Source organism: Coptis chinensis, chromosome 1 (assembly GCF_015680905.1).
Source record: "Coptis chinensis isolate HL-2020 chromosome 1, ASM1568090v1, whole genome shotgun sequence".
NCBI classification, from domain to species: Eukaryota; Viridiplantae; Streptophyta; class Magnoliopsida; order Ranunculales; family Ranunculaceae; genus Coptis; species Coptis chinensis.
Window position 1 is genome coordinate 44,384,929 of NC_141456.1, and position 9,198 is coordinate 44,394,126.

Below are 9,198 nucleotides of genomic sequence, written 5' to 3' on the forward strand. Positions count from 1 at the left end.
TAAAGTTCTACTCCCATTTTGTATAGGGTGTAAGTCAGGTCTTAATCCCATTTCTTCCAAGTCTTTCCTAGATTTAAGGTTATCCTTTGATTTTTTTTTCAGATTCAACAAAGTTCGAAAGCAAACTTTCACAAATGTTTTTCTCTATATGCATAACATCTAGATTATGAGTTAACAAAAGAAATCTCCGTGATGGCAAATCAAAAAAATCTGATTGTTTCTTCCACAATTTTGCACCTCTAGTTTTTTTTGCTTACCTTGTATGCCCTTTCCACGTTTTCTTTTTTCTTTCCTATAGGTTTTCCCCAATCATCTCTCAAATTCTTTTCCGGATCTTTCCCCAATCATTTTCTATAGATTTTACCCGAAAGTAAAAATCTCATCGACTTCAAAGGAACCGGCTTAGCCCCGTGTTCTTGCTTCCCATTAAACCAACTTTTCTTCAAACGATATGGATGATCATCCGGAAGGAACCTACGACTTCCCATGTAAGAGAATTTCTCGCTATGCTTTAGCCAATCTGCACATGTATTAACGCCACACCTAGGACATGCTAATCTGCCTTCGTTGCACATCCAAGCTAGGTTTCCAAATCTTTGGAAAATCATTAATGGTCCACATTAAAACAGACCTTAATGTGAAGGTGGATTTTCGGTATCGCCATACGTTTCACACCATCTCGTCCACAAAAGTAGCGGTCATCAATCAATGGCTTTAAATAAACATCTATGTCATTACCTCGGGCCGGCTAGGACCGGGGATTATCAATGTCAACATCAAATACTTCTTTTCGCGATGCACATCCAAGGAGGTAAGTTATATATTGCCAAAATGATCTGGCCAACAACTATACCTCGAGCTAAGAGTGCGATGAGGATTGACACCATCGCCAGACAATGCTACCGAAGATTTCGTGCTTCATCACCGAAAAGAGGGCCAACCGCTATCAATATGTTTCCATGCGGACTATCAACCGGATGACGATGTTTCCATCAAGACTCTCATTGGATGCATGCCACGCCAATTGTTTTGCCATTTCGACAGACTGAAACATCCTCTTGAACCTTGGAATAATAGGAAAGTACCTCAAAACCTTTGCTGGAACCTTCTCGTGTACTTTTTTTGTATGAGGATCAGTTTTCCATCGTGTAGTCTTGCACTTTCGACAGCTCACATCATTTTAAAATCACCGATTGTATAACATGCAATCATTTACACATGCGCCGATTTGCTTATAATCCAGTCAAACTTCCTTAAGCGCCACTTCTTTGAATTATTTGACTTTGGAATAACATTACCCTCCGGAAACATATCCTTCAAGCCTCTCTAAAACTCTCAGAAAACCTCTATTAGACAAACCATGTTTAGCTTTTATGCTATACACAGAATAACTGCTTCCAACTTCGTGATACTTGCTACAACCTTCATACAATGGCCTTCGGACTCCTCAACTGCCTTTTGAATTTGGCCTCTTTTTTGGATCACCGTAAAAACTCTTCTTTCTTATTACTCTCATTTGTCGCTTTAAGCATCTCATAAGTCTCAGTGAGGTTAAAGTCCTGTAGTTTCAACTCCTTCATCTACTACATGCACTTGCCCTTCTTCTCCATGCAAAACGAAAGGATCATAAGTCATATCAATACCCTCAATGATCAAATGGTCTTTTACAATATCGGGACTCAAATGGTTAAAGTTTTTGCAACTAATGCACGGACATCTAATGCTTGTTTTATCCATCAAAGGAGCCAAAGCGAATGCGATGAATTCATCAACAAAGATCTTAGACTTGATCACTAGCTCTGGAAAATTTCAGCATAGTCAATGATATATGTACATAGTAATAAGCACTTGTTTCAAATAAAGCAATAGAAGTGTAAACTATTTAACCTATTTAAAGTTCTCCAAGTCTTGTCCATAACGTTGCTTATATTGAACCTACTATATCGAAGAGGAGCACCTAGATGTATAAGAATCAGAACAACATTAGCAGTAGTCAATCCTAACAAATCAGGTGAGAAATTAAGTGATGCAATCGTGGGATGCAGTTCCCACAAATATGTAGATCTCAAATGTCTACACACTCTTGACTCTTGAGTGTACCAGTTAAGAGGTATATTACAGCTGAGATGTTGTTGCATAAATCTTAAGATATAGTTACAACTAAAACTGGATCTATTGACAGCTGTGATGACCTGGTCATGGTGAACAGGTCACTTAATGGTAGGAATTCTATCAAATTATACTACCATTCAACCAAAATCAATGACCAGAACTTAAGGCACAGAGCCACATTTCAGCAAAAAAGAAAGAATACAGAAAAAATGTAGTACTACAAAAACTTATGAAGTAGAAAGTGTTAAACATCCATAAGTTTGTTTGGCACGATATGAACACAAGGCAAGCCCCACCATACTTGAGGTCTTGATATTCTACTAATTTTGAAGTTTCACCTATTATAGTCAAGAATCTTCAACCAACGAGAAATTACCGGGAATTTTCAGCAATTCAAGGCTTAATTTGGTAATTTAAAATAGAAGGAGCATACAATGGCACATTCTATAACCACTAACAGTTACACCTTTGTTCTTATGTAGCGACCGCCTCCCTCATTACGTAGAAGATCTATCTTATTGGTATTACATTAATGTGAATTGAATCTTGAGAAATGCTATATTTTATAATTCTTTGACGTCGAATTTTCTTAAACTTCTAAATTCCTAGTATTTAATGATCATGTTCTTATTTATAAGTTCCACTTTCCTATAGAACTGCAGTGTCCAAAATTCTATCTCCACTCATCCTATTTCTCAGACTTATCCAGATTGGTAGGCTGATTTTATTTTTTTATTTTGTTTTATTGGGTAAAATATCTGTGGTTTGTGAAAAGGCTAATGAAAGGTTTAGTGGGGCAACTAGCGGAAAATATACTTAAGTCAGAATTTATGGATATATCGATCCAAAGAGGGCCTAAATTCTCGCTTTAGGATATGGTATAGTGATCAAGCAAGTGGATGTGTGATTTCTCTACTCGGATTTTATTTTCTCTTGTGTCATCACTTCGGATATTTCACTCTTATCTTTGGGTAGTTTAAGCCTATTAATCGCCGCTAATTGGAGCATAAAGCTTATCTTCACTCGACCGATCTGAACAAAAAAAAATAAAATAAATAGAGGCTCGAAGCGGGTGCCACAAATCGGAGATTTGTTCCGTTTTAATCTGCCGATTTCAAGAAATCGGCATAACAAAAGCGCCCGCTTAATAGTTCTCGCCAGATTTTGTATGTTTGTTTTTAAATTTAAGTCCACAAAACCCAAAACAGAAAAACCCAACTTAATCCGTTTTGAAAATGGAGGGGGATCATGCTTAACTAATCTCTCAGCTAATGATAAACTCTCACAGTTCTCATGTTAGGAAGCGGGATCATACAAAGGCTATGATATCAGTTTATTTTATGAGATAAAATTCCTGTGTCAATGATATTTATCATTGCAGTATAAATTCATTAAGTGGTATGCTGAACGATGAACGAAGGGGAAAAAAATTCAACAAATTAATCTTGTCCAAATATTTGATAATTGGAAAAATTGAACAAAATTATCTTGTTCAACAACCTCATACATTAAACGGTTTACGAGCTATTCACTTTGTTGTATTAAGATTATGTGACATATGTATTATAGATTAACTAAAGGCGATTAATTTCGATTAATCGCTATAAGCTCTTGGAGTGACTTGCTCGATTAGCTTTAAACCGCATTAAACAATCAACATTTGAATTATCGAGAAAAATAACAGTCAACATTTGAAATAGTACATAAATTTTACAGTTTTTGTTCCTCCGGGTCCGCAATACTATGGCCTAAACTTTAGCCAATCATTAGATTTTTTAGTTTTTTGCCTCATCAAAACATAGTTGCATACGTAATAACATGCCAAATGAGGTGCAATTTCGTGATGCAGTGGTTTCGTGCATTTAGTCTCCCACTTTGGTCTGTCCTAATCTTGCAGCATTTATAGGCATTCAGTCGATCACCCACATTGGTGTGTCCTAATCTTGCAGCGTTTTTAAACTTTGGTGCGCCCTAAACTCCTAATTGAGCATTTTTAGGCATTAGGTGGATCACCCATTTTTCTGCACTAATAAGAGAGACAATAGGCTTCCCCGGTTCAGCAAATTTTGCTACGTAAATGTAAAGATAGTCAGTTTTAATTAACCCCAGAGCCAAAATTAATGGCATTTGATGTTCTCAGATTATAATGAGGTGAATTAACCGAGAACAAGGCTACCAATAACACCGGGCGGTGGACGTAAAACCGTGGTCCGACAAAATCATCTTTGGCATTTCTATTAGCAAATTTGCCGTTGTTTCGATAGGAATTAGGATACCCATGATTTCAGGTTGCACTCCATTAAAAATAGCTTTTCATCCCAACTGCAATTTATACGGATTGCATTTGTCGCACCATTATAATCCCTCAAGCCAATTATAATAAGCACAAAGCAGTTTGGGCATGATGAATATATCAGCCTCACTAAAGAATTCAACCTAACCTCGAGCACTTAATTACCAACGGAAGATCACTAGTAACTACTTGAAAAGCTCTTTATGATGTCCGACATTCAAAACATTTGCCCGGACCTTAATACAGGAGCCATAGGCACGAAGTTAAATGTCTTGTCAAAATGTTGCCACATACCGTTTAGCATAAAGTCCCATTATTGGAATTTGAAGTAGCCCATCTAACCACTTAGCTAATTACCCAAAAGGGCACTGAGTCCGCCGCACCACCGCATCTTCACAGAAATAGATTACGGTGCTGAAAATAAACTGAACCAACACAAAACCGAAAGAAAGCAAACAAACTTATCTTTTGTAGTGTAAAACAAATATACCCAAGCATGTATGCCCAACCATAGAGCTGAAATTTCACATTGCACCAGACATGCTTTTGATTGTGGTGTTTGAGATGATCGTAGGCAGAAACAAGATGTCTATCAGAGGCATTTCCCAGGAGATATGTGAAGTAGGCATTAGCTCACTCACTTCAATTGCCACTTAGCCCTTTTTCCCCTACCGAACTGGGGGATTTACATGCTGTTAAATTAAGCTAAGAACATAAATAAGGGCATAAAGGTTCTAACAAAGGAGCACGGAGATCCCAAAAACGCATAGTTTCTCCTCCAAAAATGACCTCTGCAGTAGAACGTCATAGTCGTGTAATTAACACTTGGGCAGATATCATCAACCGCGCTAACCCACCATAAACCACAGTATATGCAATTAAGACTTTCACAAGGTCACATTCTCTTATTCCAAAGTCTGGCCACATAAATAAGAGTTTAAAGGTTCTAACCAAGGAGACGGAGATCCCAAAAACACATAGTTTCTCCTCCAAAAATGACCTCTGTAGTTGAACGTCATAGTCGTGTAATTAACACTTGGGGCAGATATCATCAACCGCGCTAACCCACCATAAACCAGAGTATATGTAATTAAGACCTTCACAAGGTCACATTCTCTTATTCCAAAGTGTGGCCACATCAATAAGAGCTTAAAGGTTCAAACCAAGGAAATGGAGATCCCAAAAGTGCATGGTTTCTCCTCCAAAAATGACCTCTGTAGTTGATAGTCGAGGTCGTAATTAACACTAGAGCAGATATCATCAACCGCACTAAGCCATAAACCGAGAGTATATGCAATTATCACAAGGTCACAATCGTTTATTCCAAAGTTTAGGCCAGTAGAAATGGAGTTGCTTTTCCATTCAATTCCAACTAATCCCGAATCAATGTCGAACTTGCTCTACTACCCCCATCTCATAGTATAAAATATTCAAAAACAAAGACCATGGATAGTGCTATCAACATTTTCCAAACATACAGCCACAACTTACTCAAATTACAGATGGCTTAACACCCAATGAAGATACATCTCAAGATTACAAATTATAACGTTCAAAGACCCATAAGGAAATTGTACTAAATCAGCTATTTTATCCAGAATAATTTACAAGAGACAAAATAATAGATGCATCCTATGACAACCTTAAGTTTCTAACAGTGATATGTAATACAAAAACTGTTTTTATGTAGCCTGGTCCCGTGACTTGCGGAATATTGAACTTCAAACAACAAAAAAAACTGAAGCCAAAATGTACAAGCAACCTTTTCTCCGTAACTATATAACAGAGGGGGATTTGCTCCAAAACTTGTTACTAGAGAAGAAAAGAAACTCGACTCGACATGAAAGGAATGGTGATTTCAAAGAGATCACTTTAAAGGCTTAAACTACCTTTGCATTCAGCATTAAAAATCAATAAATACTTGCCTCACTAATGTAGTAAGACATTATAATGACTTATGTCTCGTAAGTTTAGTTACATGTAGGCCTTTTGAATACACACCATGAGTTATCTTGTAACTTGTAAAACCGGATTCCATGACTACCATCTAGACATCAAGTATCACCATTGCAGTATCATCATGCCCAATTCCACACACACAAAAAAAACTACTTAATGACACAAAAATATCGGAAATCGAGTATGGAGAGAGGGAGAGAAAAAAATAGGAACCTGCTTTTTGCTTCTTCCTTCGCTCACGTGTACTGAAAAAAAAAGAAGATTCTTTTTTGAAGAAATCATGAAAACAAGGTATAAATTAGTTAATTTCAAACTGGTATATGAGAAGAAAATCAAGAGGGAGGAAGAAAGGAGGAAGAAACAAACCCGCTTTAATAATTTTCAGCCGACTTTTCGATTTTTCCCATAATAGTTTGCCCTAAGTATAACTTATACCAAGTTCTAGCTTGAAACCAAAAATTTCAAGTGATCGAATTGGCGGTTTTTATTTCTAATTTTGGTTTAAGGGTAGTCGAGCAAACCAGTGGCTGTTTAATTTCTATTTAAATTAATTTTTCGATGGTTTTTCTATTCAAAAGGGAAACCAAAATATATTTCTCGGTCTCTTTATTCAAAAGGGAAACCGCGGTCTCTTTATTTTTTTTATTTCTCGGCTAGGACAATGCCCAAAATATCGCCCATATATCGGAGATATATCCGATATATCTCGTTTTTTTGGTACACCGATATAGAAATATTCGATATATCTCAACCGAATATTGAATTATTTTTTTCCCAATATATATCGCAATTTCCGATATAATGATATATATCGACCGATATATACGATATTTCGATATAAAGTATTGACTTTGACCGATATATTGTGACGGTATTTCGATATAATCGGCGATATTTTCGATATATCAACATACAAAACAAAATTTTGATCGGTCAACAAAAAATAGATATCTCGATATTTTCGATATATTCGATATATATATCGATTTTTAGGTACATCGAAATATTCACCGAATTCAATATTTTGGACCTTGGTCTAGCAAACCAATCACGCCTATTTCATTTCTATTTAACCTTTTTTTTTTCGATTGTTTTTCTAACTAATTAACTTAATAATTAATAGGTATATCATTAATAACACTTTGGAAGTCACATCACAAGTGATTTCAAAACTTGGCAAAATCACTCTTAAAGTGATGTTGAATACATAGATATTACATCACTTTATAAGTGACACGGTGAGTAACAACACTTTTAAAGTGATGTTGAATACATAGATATTACATCACTTTATAAGATAATGGGCGAGTGATAAAAAAGTGTTACTATATCACTATCATGACATCACTTATTAAAATGATGTTGTACAACTCTACTAAATCAGTCTTTTAAATAAGTGATGTTAAAAAAAGATTGTAATAATTATTACATCACATGTTGAGAAAAGTGATGTCATAGTTTTCATATGACATCACTTCACTGAAAGTGATCTAAAATTAGTGATGTCATATGTCATATTTGTTGTAGTGTCGTACAGATAATCTTCCTTTGAAATTGAAAGAAACAGCAGACGAGAAACTGTGCCAAGAAATGTTTCTTCCTAATGAATGTTCACTTTAGACTATCCATGTATTTTTAAGTCATGAGTTCATAGCAATATGGGTCTACAGGTCTACAGGCTACATCAGTGGCCCTGAGATACAATCTCAAATTCCTAATGCACGCATTTTGCTTCATTAAAACTCAGATCAATGGTAAAATATTGAACTGTAACAGCCCGTCTAGCTCAGTTGGTAGAGCGCAAGGCTCTTTAACCTTGTGGTCGTGGGTTTTTGAGCCCCACGGTGGGCGATAAAAAATAACTTTTGTTTCTTAGCAAAAGAAAGGGTAAAATGCTGAAGTTCAAACCCTATTTAGAAACAGGAAGCAAGGTGCATCGTCTGTAGCGGTGTTCTATTTGGTCACCGCGCTGGTGTGAGATACGTCGCTGTGGCCATTTCTTGCACACGAGGTGTATTACAAGAATGGGCAATATTATGTCTTGCTCCTTATGCAGCCGATTATTTGAAGGCAGTGGCGACAGTATGTTAGTATGTGACCATCGTGGAGGTTAAAAGAAGTCCAAGAGTAACTGATATTTCATCAATTCTTATTCCAATTTGAGGCCTATGACAGAGTGAATGCTGAATTTATGGCAATTGTAGTCAGGCAATTTGAATTCATGAGTATATCTAAAATCTGTACTTGTAAAGACAGTTCCTTCGATCGGTACGTGATCGTATAATTTTCTCTTCAAAGCTAAAAAAACAGCAGACTTCAAACTGTTCCTCGGCTTTGAGCATTGGTTTGTTTCATCACCAATGTCACCAATGTGGTTTCAGTGCTTCATTAGAACATTCCCAATACAAGTCACTATGAGGGGAAATTGAGAGTTTTCACCTTTGAATACCAAAAAACTCTTGCCTAATGTAAGGGTGACAAAGTTGGTGATTTGTAACTAAGTCACAACGAGGGTAGCACTTGCTAATGAGATTTTCACTGAGTTGTGAGCTTCGGACGGAATGTTTTATTCCGTCTCGTGTGTTTTTTTAATTTTTTCGGTTTTTTCATTCTGTCCCGTCTCGCATGTTTTTTCGGTTTTATTTTTAACTTAAGTCGGTATGTTTCATTCCATCCGGTGTGTTTTTTCGATTTTTACATTCAGACGGAATCAAACATCCCGTCCGAGATTCAAAGTCGCCTCTGCATTGGGCACCCTCACCTTGCTTTTCACCAAAACCGTAGCAAAGAGGGAAAATTGGACCTATGTGGAGGTGAAAAACACTGACTTGCAT